Genomic DNA, 12785 nt, shown 5'->3' with positions numbered 1-12785 from the left:
TGCTTTAAGCGTCTTTTAAGCGTTGTTTCTCAAAGATGCTTTTCACAGTTTCATTTCTCTCCTGCCTGAGACATTCTATTATTCATGAAGAGAAGCTCCTTAGTTATGCAGATTAGTGACTGCATCAGAGAACAAAGCGGGGTTGGCAAAACTATGAATTGTTCCATGCAGAGAGCATTGCAACGTAGTTTTTCAACAGACTATATTCAATGCAGAACAACAATTGTAATATAATAAAGCGGTCTAAACAGTTTTTTAAACTGTTTTATTTGGCTCCATGCAGAATACCTCTTGGTCCCAGACCTACACATTGCCAACCAGCTACCATTCAGTAAAGCTCTTCTCATCCTTAGTTCCTAATGAGAAAGTATTAGCCAGTCACCCCTCACTCATCTAGCAGCAAGCAAGGAGTAGATTTAGCTCAGTAACCAAGATCCACTACTAAGTATATGTGAGCACGTAAAAATTTGATTCCTGCCAAGGAAATTTCCCACACCAGAATACTACATGTCAGAAAAGAAAAGCACTTCAACAGCCATGCTGGAGATACACTTCACAGATTTCAATAGCAAGTGAACAGACATTTTTCTGAGGAATGGAACTCAAAGTGTAGGATTTCATGAGGTGATTATTATTAATATATTACTATTACTACTAAATTTTTATCCCACTATTCCCACAAGTGGCTCGTGACAGGTAACAATATAATAAGCCCCACATAAAACCCCATAAAACCATAAAATTATAAACGACAACCCTCTTTGGCGGAGTAAAAACATCACTCCACCCTGCTCTCAGACCTTCTTGTGTCACAGGGAGGCGATGACAAGGGAAGTCTGACGTACTGGCAACCCATGGATGGTTCCTAGATCTTAATTGCACTGGTCTCAACCGTAAACCTGGTGGAAGAGAACTCCAACTTTACAGGCCCTGCAGAACTGTGACAGCTCCATCAGGGTCCTCAGCTCTCCTGGGAGCTCATTCCACCAGGCTGGAGCCAGGATCGAAAAGGCCTTGGCCCTGATAAAGGCCAGATGAACCTCTCTTGGGCTAGGGATCTCCAACAGATTCACACCCGCAGAGTGAAGAGCCTGCAAATATGTGGGGCCCGGATCATGAATGGCCTTAAAGATTAATATCAAAACCTTTAACTTGATCCGGGCCACAACTGGCAACCAATTGGACATTAAGACTGCATACCACTGAAGTCTAAATTAGTTACGTTTATCACTGTACTATCATCCAACATTATACATTTAAAGATAATAAGCAACCCAAAATAACGTAAACAAATCAAGCAAATGATACAAATGATACAAGCAGGAACAAAAAGGTTTTAAGTCTGCAACAGTTTTTTAGAAATCAAATAATTAGGTTTGATTTATGGGGGAGAGACACATGGTCCACTGCTACCAGCACTGATCTGAAATACATGAGGACAGGGCAAGTACACACATCCATACTTATATATGTTTATACATTTACTCACAAATAATCCCCATAGTGGGCAACAGGATATATTCCCTTTTCTTTCAATTCTGTAGCCTATTTAGCCGGTTTAGAACAAAGCTACAATCCTGAGCACACTCACATAGAAGTAAATTCCGCTAAAATTCAAAGGAACACGAAAATGTTTATTGCTCTCACGCAAAGCAATTCCCACCCCTCTTTCCAAGCCAGTTAATGTGTAGTTATGTCAAGCTGTTGTTTCTCGCAGGTGTTCCTAATTAGAGCCCAGCCATGTTTGGTTCTCTTATCATCTGCAAGGATAGGGCATCACTGGGATAATTAACTACGTGAGTAACATGGTGTCTCAGGAGGGGAGGGGGAGAGCTAGAAAGATGAGGTTATTTTCTAGAAGATTCTAAGAAGGATGGATTCTCATTGGTTCAGAGTCATTGCCTGACTCAGGTAGGCCAAAAACTGTATTTGTCCTGGGAACTGAAGAAATTTAGGCTAGTTTCCAGAGGCTGGCATGTATGAATTGCTGCAGCAGTGTAGGAAGAAAGCTTGAATTGTGGCCAGCAACCGCAAGGAAATAAGAGTGTGCCTTCTAACACGGACCTTTAAATTTTAGGTAATAAACTAGCTTTTATTCTTGTCTGTGCTGCTTGTTTTAGAGCAGGCTTTCTCACCCAGGGTTTTGTTAAACCTGGGGTTTCTTGATGGCCCTGGAAGGGTTTCCCGAATGGATGGGAATTAATTCTTTACATATTTTTAAAATTCATTAAATATTTACTGGTGAACAGTCATGTTGACCTGCCAGCCCAGTGGCCAATGATGATCCTAGAGGGGGTGGGAATAGGAGGGGCTCCAGGTGGGTGTGTACACAACTATGCTTCTCAACCATATTGTGCATGATTGCACCGCTTCTGGGGTTTCTTGAAGCCTCAAGAATGTTACAAGGGTTTCTCGACAGTAAAAAAGTTGAGAAAAGCTGTTTTAGAGTGCTGTGCTGTACCTAATACATTTGCTAAATTAACATTTCTAAATTTCTAATAAAATCCATATGTATATATTTTAAACATCTGGTTATTTGCACACTCCTGCCCTGGGGACCTACAGGGTTCAGTCAGGAGCTCCTTGACAATTGCAATAACCTTCAGTTATCTGAGAAGGGAGTAAAAACACCTGCAACTCATGCCATGCATAGATCTTTTGAAGTGCTTTAAAGATATTTTAAAGGTACAAGAAAAAACCCTTTTAATGGATTTGCATTGGAGACATAAGCTAAGCCCTGTACACATCTTAAGGGGGGAAAGTCATAAACCATGCCTCTTTTACTGAAAATCCAATATTAAAAGACGTCGAAGATTTAAGACTGTATCTTGCATACCTCTTGCCTTGATTGTCGTCTAGTTCTGCCTTTCCTTTGATCTTAGCTGGAATAGTAACCTAGAAATAAATTTATAGAGTGCTTTGTAAAAAGAAAAGAAAACACCCATAGACATACGCGCAGGGAACTGTTTCAACGTGGTTTGTTTCCCCTCCCCGCCACCGATTCCAGTCTAATGGGATGGGGGAGGTTAAGTTTAATTACTGTTGTGCCAAACTGAGGTGTTTTTCAATGCTGCTCGTCTAGTTTATAGTAACTGTGGAAATAGAAATCGGTTTCATAATACCTTTATTACAGCATACAGATACAGATTCTGCTATAAGCAGCTCTAAGAATATGAGCTCCATCTAATACAGTAGACTAATACAGTAGACTAGGGTCTGACTGGAGTAAGGCCTCTTCTGGCAAAGTACCTACGAGAAATCAGTGACTAAAACAGTGGTCCCCAACCCCCGGTCCGGGGACCAGTCCCAGTCCGTGGATCAATCGGTACCGGGCCGCGGCTCCTCCTCATCCTCCTCCCCAGCTGCTGGACCAGGGACTGCCCTGCCACTCTGCCGCCGGCTCACCTTTGGTGCTCTCCGGCGCATGCCATGGCTGGGGCTCCCCCTCAGCGTGGCACTGTGGAGCTGTTGCTGGCAGCGCCCCCAATGGGCAGCGGGAAGTCAGGGGTGCCAGCGGGAAAGCAAGTGGAGCAGGGGCTCAGGTGGCGGCAGCAACATCCCTCAGCAAAAGACTACTCTCCCCGGGCCTCAGTAAAATTGTCAAGCATTGACTGGTCCCTGGTGATAAAAAGGTTGGGGACCACTGGACTAAAACACTTGCATAATTTGGTCCTGAAAAACAGGTGAGGGAAGAGAGTAACATGGATTGAGGGTCATGATGCTAGAAAACAAGGGTTTGACTCACCCCACTGGTACTATTAATGTAAACATTATTATTTTCTATTAATCATATTAGTCAGTAAGAGTCACATCACAGGATTCGTGACCAAGCATATTTTATTCAGTAACAAATACCAGTAAATAAAATTAGGAGAAATAGCAGAGTAGCAGAGTCAACAAGACCGCCTACTAAGTGAATAACTGCAAATTCACTTAGGTAATACAAATATATAACAACGTCTCTATCTCTGTCCCAAGGGTTGTGCGTGGCGGCATCCGAAATGGCCGTTCCAGGCCAACGCAGCCAGTGCCGCGGGGGGGGGGAGGCGCATGTGTGCCAAGTGTTGCCTTTCCACCCAAAATGTATTCCCAAGGCAGTGAACATCAAACATTAAAATATGTCAACATCTAAACACCGCCCGCGGCGCCACGGGCGCCGCGGACTAAATAATTCGTTAAGGGGTTCTGGGGTGGGATCTGTCCGTGATGAGGAAGGGTCCGGATTGGACCCTTCCTCTGGACAGACAATCGGAGGGACCAATCAGAAGGACCAATCGCTTTGCGCCTGCCGATTGGTCCTTCTGATTCCCAGCCCCAGCAACTGCGAGCCGCGCACAGCGCGGCTCACAGTTGCTCCCGGCCTGACGCCCCAGGGAGCCCCTGGCAGCCGTGCACAGCGCGGCTGCCGGGGGCTCCCTGCCCGGCGGCCTGATGCGGCGAGAGGCGCAAAACGCCTCTCACCGTGTCAGGCCGCCCCCTAAAAGAGCCGCCGCCGCCCCAGAGAGCCTACCCAGAGGACAGCCGCCAGGGGACACACATAAAGGTTCGTTCCTAGCGCCCGCTGTATTCCTCATACAGCGGGCTATATTACTAGTTTAGATATAAAATAGAATCCATATACAATAATTCAATTGAAATGTATCAACTGACATAACATCAGATGCCAAGGGGAAGACCAAAAACAGTTACTAATGGTATGCCAAACAGAACAAAAAAGCTTCATTCACTGGCAGAAGTTACAGTAGAAGGAGATAAACACATCTCCCTGGGATGGGGTTCCAAAAGTTGACTCCGCAACCAAGAAGACTTTTTTTGTGCTGCTGCCAGCCTAGCCTCAGATGGCAGGGGCACCCAAAGCAGGGACTCTGAAAACAACCCAAGTACTCGGATAGTACTAAAGTTGTCAACCTCCATGTAGAGTCTAAAGATCTTCCAGAATTATAAATGAGGAAGGATGGGCTAAAATATAAAAAATAAAAATAAACTAGAAGCAGGCTGTAATGTCATAGAGCTCTCCCTCCAGAGTAGCCATTTTCTACAAGCGAATTAATCTCTAAAATCTGGAGAATAGCTGTAATTCTGGGAGATCACCAAGCCCCTCCTGGAGGTTGGCAACCTGAGATAGGTTAGCAATGACTTTCTTTTTTCCCCATGTTCATACTTCCAGGTGTTCAACTTTGACTCAGTTGTGCATAGGATACACTGTTATTCTGTAATTTTCTGTTTCAAAATCACAGACTTATGTATTACAGGCACAACCAAATGAAAGATGGTAGCTAAGAGTCTAGTTCAGTTCTATAAGACATCTGATCTCCCACCTCATCTGACAAGGGCTTCTGATACCTAACCAATTTTTGAGGCAATAACACAATACATTCCAGAATAGATTTCCACATAATCCAAATTGTTTTGTCTAAAAGAAAACTGTATTGTGCGCTTGTGAACGTTTCATATTCCAAGGGCACAGAAGGGTTAACTCTTTGCATGCTGAAATCTCTCAGTAAAATGTAAAAATGCAAGGCTGCACTCATCTCAATAACTCAAAGACTGTGGCTTCTAACCCAAATACCTCTTGATGACTCACTATTTGAGGCCCATGATTTTGACAAGGGTTCCTAAATTTAAACACACTGAATTGCAATTGCTAAATAAAGACTGAGATACAAGTTCTCAGAAGTCAAAGAATTTCCTACTGACTGAAGATCGGTAACCTTATATAGGACCCAGTATAACTGAGTACAATACACCAGCGGTCCCCAACCTTTTTGCGGTTGAGGACCACCTCTGGGGGGGGGGGGGAGAGCTGGCGGCCTGGGCGCCGCACACGCGCGGCAGCTACATGCAAACATTCATGCGCAGTTGCTGCTCTTGCATGTTTGCGTCAGCAGGGGCACTAACACGCATGTGCAGAGTTGGGGCACATCCACGTTTGCGTCCACCGGTGTGCCAGTGGCCACACCTGTCTCTTCCCCCCCTCACAGCGAGAAGCTAGCCAGGCCGCGAGTGAAGCGGTTGCTTTGGCAGCCGCTTCGCTCACGGCCTGGCGAGCTTCTCGCTGCGAGGGGGGAGGCGGATGCGGCCGCCAGCGCCCCGGTACCAAGGCCTTCGCCACCCAGTACTGGGCTGCGGACCGGAGGTTGACAACCCCCGCAATACACCACTCAGACTAGTAATAAAGGGTTGACTTTTTCGTCCATTTCCACACTAAAATTTACTTCTTCAGGACTTTTTAGGGGGGAGCATGTGCAATGGCTGCAGACAGTGTCTGCAGGTGACAGAGCCACAAACAGAGGCTCCGCAAGCACAGGGAAATTTATAGCACAGTAGAATACCCTTGGGCAATTCCAGTGCCAAATGCATCATTTTCCATGTGAAATACATAGTCTTCGCCACAACTGTTTTCACCAGACTGGGAGCCTTGAGCACTTAAACCAACCCTTAGGAATCCAAGATTTGCCAGATTAGACCAGTAAGCTGGTTTAACTTGTTCAGTTTAAACCAATACTGCCTACAGTTAAGAATGCAAGAAAATAACTCTCCCCCATAATCAGCTCCTAGCGCTAGAATTTCTGCCTTCCCTATTTGCATTCACACTGAGTGATAGCCCAAGGCCTATCTGGGCCTTTTTCAGGGTCTTCTGCCTAGTGTGAAAATGCCCAATTAACTACATAGTAGCTAGAAAACCTTTTATGGATTTTTTAAATTTAACTACAGTGAAATAGAAAATACACAGATGCAGGTAGGACAAATCCACAAAACAAAACTCCTGCGTGCCGAACAATGCAATTGCATAGTGTTAAATACCCTCTCCTTGGAGGCTGGGATGCCCTGATAGGATGGGCCAATAACGTGGGGTTTCTACTCCTCATTCCATCTCCCGGGACCACCCTACAGCTGTAAACCAGCCTTCCAAAAGCAGCTGATGACAGGGTACCAGGTTTCCTGCCTGGCAACAATTCCAGCCTCCAAGGTTTACACATTGCCGAGGTAAACTCATGCCTACTGGCCTTGATGCTCAGGTGATAAGGTTAACTAACTTTAGTTTCAGCATCAGCATAAACATTACTATCTGTGAGCTTCCTTCTATGGGCTTATCGAGAAACTGCATTCCAAAAAGGCCGCTAACTGTACTCTCTATTTTAGAATACGCCTTCTGAATCAGAAAACAAATGCAAAAACAAAATCATATTCAGTAGAGATGAGTATTAGCTTCAGAAATTTGTCACCCATCGCTCCACCATGAGGGCAGCAGGTGTTGAATCAGTTTTTGCATTTCTCTAATCTATGAAATACAAACCCTACATTAATTTTAAGTGCCTTCCTTCTAGTCTGTAAACATGCAGAACCGCTGTGGGCTAGTAGTCAGTGTGCCAGACTGGAAGCCTTGCACCATCTCACCCTAACCAACTGTGCAGTGTTGTTACAAGGCTAAAATGGAGGACAGGAGAACTATATCCGCAGCCATAAATTCTTTAGGGGAAGGGCAGGATTTTAAAAATATCCAGTGAAACAAACAGTTCCACACATATGTACTAGTGCATGTCTGAGGATGAACAAGAGTTGCCAATCTCCAGGTGGAACTTGGAAGTGTTCTGTAATTATAACTGATCTCCAGACTACAAAGATCAGTTCACCTGGACAAAATGGCAACTTTGGAAGGTGAATTCTATGGCATTCTCCCCAATTAGATTCCTTCCCTCCCCAGGTACCACCTCCAAACCTCCATGAATTTCCTAAACCAGAGTTGGCAAACTGAATGGCAATTTTACTGGCGCATGTTGGGGGCACACGGAGTTAACAAAACATAGCACTTTAGGTGAGGGAGCATTAATTCTAAGGGGGCAGATGCTTGGGAGACTATATTTCCCTACAAGCAAAAGTAGCATTGATTTAACTAAATTTTACTTATTAAAACATTTATATCCCACCTTTCCACCTAACCCAAGGTTGCTTACAACACATAAGTAAAACATCACATAACAATAAAACAAAGCCCCCCCTCCAATCTAATAAAACCTATTCAAACCTATCCCTTCTATCCCCCCACAAAAAATTCTCTCCTCCATGTAAAACACACTTACCTGAAAAGCTGGAAGCAGACAACCAGAGTGATATTCCCTTCAGCAGCTGCCTGTCCAATGAGCCAACCTGAATTTTAGCCCATCTAATGCATTCCCTATTGTTTCATTGGCAAGAATGACTCCCTTCAGCTCATACGATCCCATTCATTGCAGAGAGGAAATAGAAATCAGTCCCTGATTTAATTATCTGTCGATTATAGTAAGGCAGACAGAAACCCCATCCTTGTTGATAGAAAACATACACTTAGGACATTATCAACAGGCAGCTGGTAATGCCAGAGCTGGGCCTTGGTCTACTTTAATTGGCTGCTCTTGCCAAAAATAATTAATTAACTCGAGATTTAGTTTTGGTCTTCCTTTGAGTCCCAATCAGCAGCAGCAGCTTTTCAAAAACCCTGCATTGTGAGGGCAGCTGAACAGTTTATACTTTGGGGCAGGTCTGCTTTGCTTCCTGTATGAGGCAGTCTTTCAGATCTTTGGGGGAGGGGAAGTATACAGCAAATGACTCCTCCCAAGTAGGAGCATGATGGTGTGAGAAGGAGGATCTTTTTTTAGATCCATATGTATTGGTCTCTATACCAGGCATAGGGACTTATATGCAGAACCATATGTATGTGGTTTTAAAATGACATTGTAATACTTTCAAATGTATAATTAAATATTTATTATATTCTTTACATTAGCACCAGGTGCTTTGGCATATCCAAGTTTCTTCTTTTGGCTCTCAGCCTTTTGGGTTACCTTTTGTTAAGGAGGAATAAAAACCATTTCAGCAAAATAATTCTAAACCAAAGCAGTGGGCCTAAACGTGAAATGCCAGATATATGACTGTGACAATCAGTGACCATTCACAATCGCAGGAACTGGCAAATCTTCTAAATAAATAAAATAAGCAAAACCTTGGTCTTCACTAAGTCCCAAACCAACAGACTCCTACTTACTGATAGGAGGCAACAGGCCCATAGTAATAGTGGTTAAAAAAAAATCAGCCTTTGAAGATGCTGGTGTGTCAGCAGACACAAAATGGGTGGGATGGGAAAGTTAAGAGAGTTAACAACACCGGTAACAAGCAAAACCCACCTCAGGGATGTTACCAACATTTCAGTAGCTTCCTTGGAACAATCTGACAGCCGGTTGCAGAGGTGATCAATGAGGCAAGCTGTTTGCCTTCTCCCTTGCTGCCAACGCCTCAGGGGCTTGCTTCAGTTTCTTGAGTGGAAAACTGGCCCTGCAGGTCTAGAAGAATGACCTGGCCTGCTGGCGACTGCCTACCCCTGCTCTAATTCAACAAACTGGAATCTCCCTTTGAAGCTTCTGTTGCTGAGGTTGTTCAACAAGGTAACTGTCAGGTCAGCAGCCTGATCTCCTGGGAGAAAGAAACTGGGACACTCTGCTACTGATCTGAAAGCCCCCGTCCTCAATAAAGCCTCAAAGGGTGCCACTCTAGCAAAAACAAAAATGCAGTTTTCCAGTGAATTTTATTCTATTGGTTTTAGTGTTCTGTCAAGACTAGAACTTCCACTTCAGATGTTTGTTTTTTTTGTATTGTATTTATATACCGCCCTCCCCGAAGGCTCAATTAATGTTCAATTAACATACCAAACAGATCTCATCTATAAACAGAAAGATGTCAAATATCATTTTCATACATAAAATGAAGTGTGTTCTAATTCACATAAATTAAACTACAATTAAACCTTGTCTTTAATATGTTGTTTAGTTGTTGTTACAACAAACTAACCAAGTTATTGGCCTATAAATTTTTTGGAGTGGATATTATGAAACGAATTGTTGTTTTCTTCGTAAATAGTTAACCTTACTAATTTTAAAAGCATTCTTGAGGATTTGCAATCTCTGCAGAGAAGCCATCCCTCCATGTTTTCGAAATGGCAAATACTGATTGAAATCTATACTTGGATGCTTCATTCTGCCTTTGCACAATGACAGGCAGCATCCATTATGGGCTTTATTGCTTATTATGGGCAAAGCTTTTGAAATATGAGTGGTCCATAAACATTTGGGTGGCAGTCTTAATGCAAACAGATTTTCAAGCAAACTGACCAGGACAAAAGGCAAATATGATATTAGAGGATGATTGATTGTAATGATTAAAATTTGCAAGATGAATTACCCAGTCTTCTGAAGAGACAGAGCTAGCATATGTGCCTGAAACAGTCCATAAAATACTGTATCTGTCCTGCAAAGAAACAGGGTTGGTAAATAGGCTGGAGAAGAGCAGGATAACAACTTGGGTCAGGCATGGTAGCCATTAAGAGTCTACATTTTGCATAGGAATATCAATGATTGCAGGTACCCAGTAAGATTCAACATCTAAGATTATTCAGTTACACAAGGGGGATCCCACAAAGACTTGCAGAAGTCATTTCCTTTCCCTGCTTCCTTCTGTCCTTAGCAGCATGTGATCAGGGGAAATTGTGACCCAGTTGTGCAGTGCTGGTTGACCAGGTTGAACTAAACTGTGGGGTAGAAAAGTTGCAAGGATTTGTGGGGGGCACCTCACATTCTTTATCTTCACCTCCACAGTATTTCCGCTATCTTTGTCATATCCTCAACTTTACCTGCTTCCTCCTCTTCTGCCTACCCACCAACCAACTTAAACTGTCCACCATCTTCAGTTATATGTATTATTTATTTACATGTATGCCTTCCCTTTCCCCCAATGGGGACTCTCAAGGTAACTTATATAATTATCCTCTTCTACACTCTACCCTTACAACAATCCTGTGAGGTACCCTATATACTCGTGTATAAGCCTAGTTTTACAGCACCTTTTTTCACACTGAAAAAGGCCTCCTCGGCTTATATGCAGGTATATACGGTAATTGAAATAAAAGCCTGCTCCAGGCAGCTAATTGTTGCATTGCCTTTTGCAAATGTGTGCAAGCTGATCTTGCTCTGGCAGCTTGTAGGACATCAGCGGTTTGACTGAGGGCTCTTTTTTTCCTTTTGCCTTCAATGGCAGTGTTGGATCGGAGGGCCTGTGATGATGGAGCATTTCACTCTTGGGTCCCCAAGATCCTAGTCTAAAATTCTAATAACTGTCTTACACTGGATTTTTTTTTGTAAGGTGGCTGTTGTTAAACAGTAGTAAGCAACCAGTCATGGAGGAGTCTTGCACACTGGACTGGTAGCAAGTTGCCTTATGGTTGATGCCAGACCTGGTCTGAAAGAGTTCTCCTTCCAAGTCCAAAACAGACCTGTCACCTCCCTTTTACTGACATAAACCACAGTTTAAAATCTGGGAATACTTGTTGAGGTTGCCTATCAACAGCTACTGATATTAATTTATTGAAAGCTATAGGTGCTGCTTCTATTGGTTAGGGGTTTTTAACCCACTGATATTTTTTGAAGATTTTTTGATTTTTCTACAAACAAGGGACATTTTCCAGGTTAGTAGAAAGAGCTGCCTTGTTGGTTAATTGCTCCAGTGTCCAAATTTAAGTATGCACAGATTAGGCCAAGTTGAGAACTGTTTATGTTTAGAGTTGGACTATCAACATCCACATAAGTAATGTTGCACAAAAGATAGCAGGATCAGAAGGAAAACATGTGATTTGGATCGGAAGGGAAGGTTGAATAAGGCCTGAGAGCCTGGGTGAAAAATGGCCAAAGGGAAGCAAGAAACCTGTGACCTTGAACAATCAGAATCAGATCATTCCCTTATGTGTGGGTGATGCACATCTCCTCTCCAGAGCTCTTAGTACATACAGATTTCAGGTTTGGAAATCTGCAGTGCCCATGTCCAGTGCCTGTCAATTACACATTGGATGCCCAACCTGGATAGCCCAGGTAAGCCCAATCAGGTCAGATCTCAGAAGCTCAGCAGGGTTGGCCCTGACTAGTACTTGGATGGCTGACCTGCTAGGAATACCAGAGTTGTGATGTGGGGGCAGCAATGGCAAACCATCTCTGAACATTTCTTGCCTGGCAGCCAGACAATATTAGGATCTCCTGGCTACATCACACACATGCCATATGAAAACACATTTGATGTGCCATCTTCTTGCTGCTTTCTTCAATTATTATTTTGCTTTTCTTCACCCCTTTTCCAAAAGCTCCAGAAGTAACTGTAGCTAGAATCCAGATCAGCTAACTCCAGAAGCCTTTGGGCTAATGCTTTTCCATTTGTGTAAAACCATAGCCTCCATCTAAATTAGAAGACTGGGTAATAAGACTGACGCATCAGAACTCCTTTGAGTTGTGCCTGCTTATCCCTCTCTAGCCCTATTATTAAGCAGAACAAAGTGACTCACCTCAGAAGGCCGATTATGAAGCCCCAAGCAGCAGGCAGCTATTTCTCATATTTTCAACCACCTTTGATAGAGCCACTTTGACTGAAGGCTTTTTCTGTAAGCGGTTCCCTCTGATTCAACCCACTGGTTTCAGTTCTGCAATATTGTCACTACTTATCAAGCTGGAACTTGCCCTGCCCTTCTGAAGCCGCCTTAAATTATTTCACAGCCATTTCCCATGTCCTTTCTCGCACATTTCTGAATCCATTGCTTTGGAGCGACCTCACCACCTAGAGTGCAAGTAGATAAAATGGGATGGGATGGATGGGCTTTTGACAGTGATTAAGATAAAAGAAAAAGCCATAATGTTGCTAAGACAGGGACAAACCTCTACTGGGCAGGAATGTAAATAGCACTAACTGGGTGGAGTTGTTAAAATGATCTCTGCAAT

General features: G+C 43.4%; 1 protein-coding gene across 8 annotated transcripts in view; it reads right to left on the bottom strand.

Annotated features, from left to right (window-relative positions):
* Positions 1-12466, bottom strand: part of UNC13D (unc-13 homolog D) — an 80763-nt gene extending 68297 nt beyond the window's left edge. For 3 of the 8 annotated variants that reach the window (XM_077327786.1, XM_077327793.1, XM_077327792.1), the window contains exons 1-2: positions 12356-12466; positions 2837-2895 (exon numbers count right to left, since the gene is read on the bottom strand). The gene's annotated coding sequence lies outside the window, so the exon portion shown is untranslated. Of the gene's footprint in view, positions 1-1591; positions 1674-2836; positions 2896-8081; positions 8544-12355 lie in introns of those variants that run through there. The other 5 variants (XM_077327785.1, XM_077327791.1, XM_077327790.1 and 2 more) reach the window with 3 other exon arrangements.
* Between the last annotated feature and the right edge of the window lie 319 nt (positions 12467-12785).

This window comes from Paroedura picta, chromosome 3, assembly GCF_049243985.1.
Source record: "Paroedura picta isolate Pp20150507F chromosome 3, Ppicta_v3.0, whole genome shotgun sequence".
Taxonomy (NCBI): Eukaryota; Metazoa; Chordata; class Lepidosauria; order Squamata; family Gekkonidae; genus Paroedura; species Paroedura picta.
The sequence above is the reverse complement of the archived record's forward strand: the minus strand, read 5'-3'. Positions and strand labels throughout refer to the sequence as shown.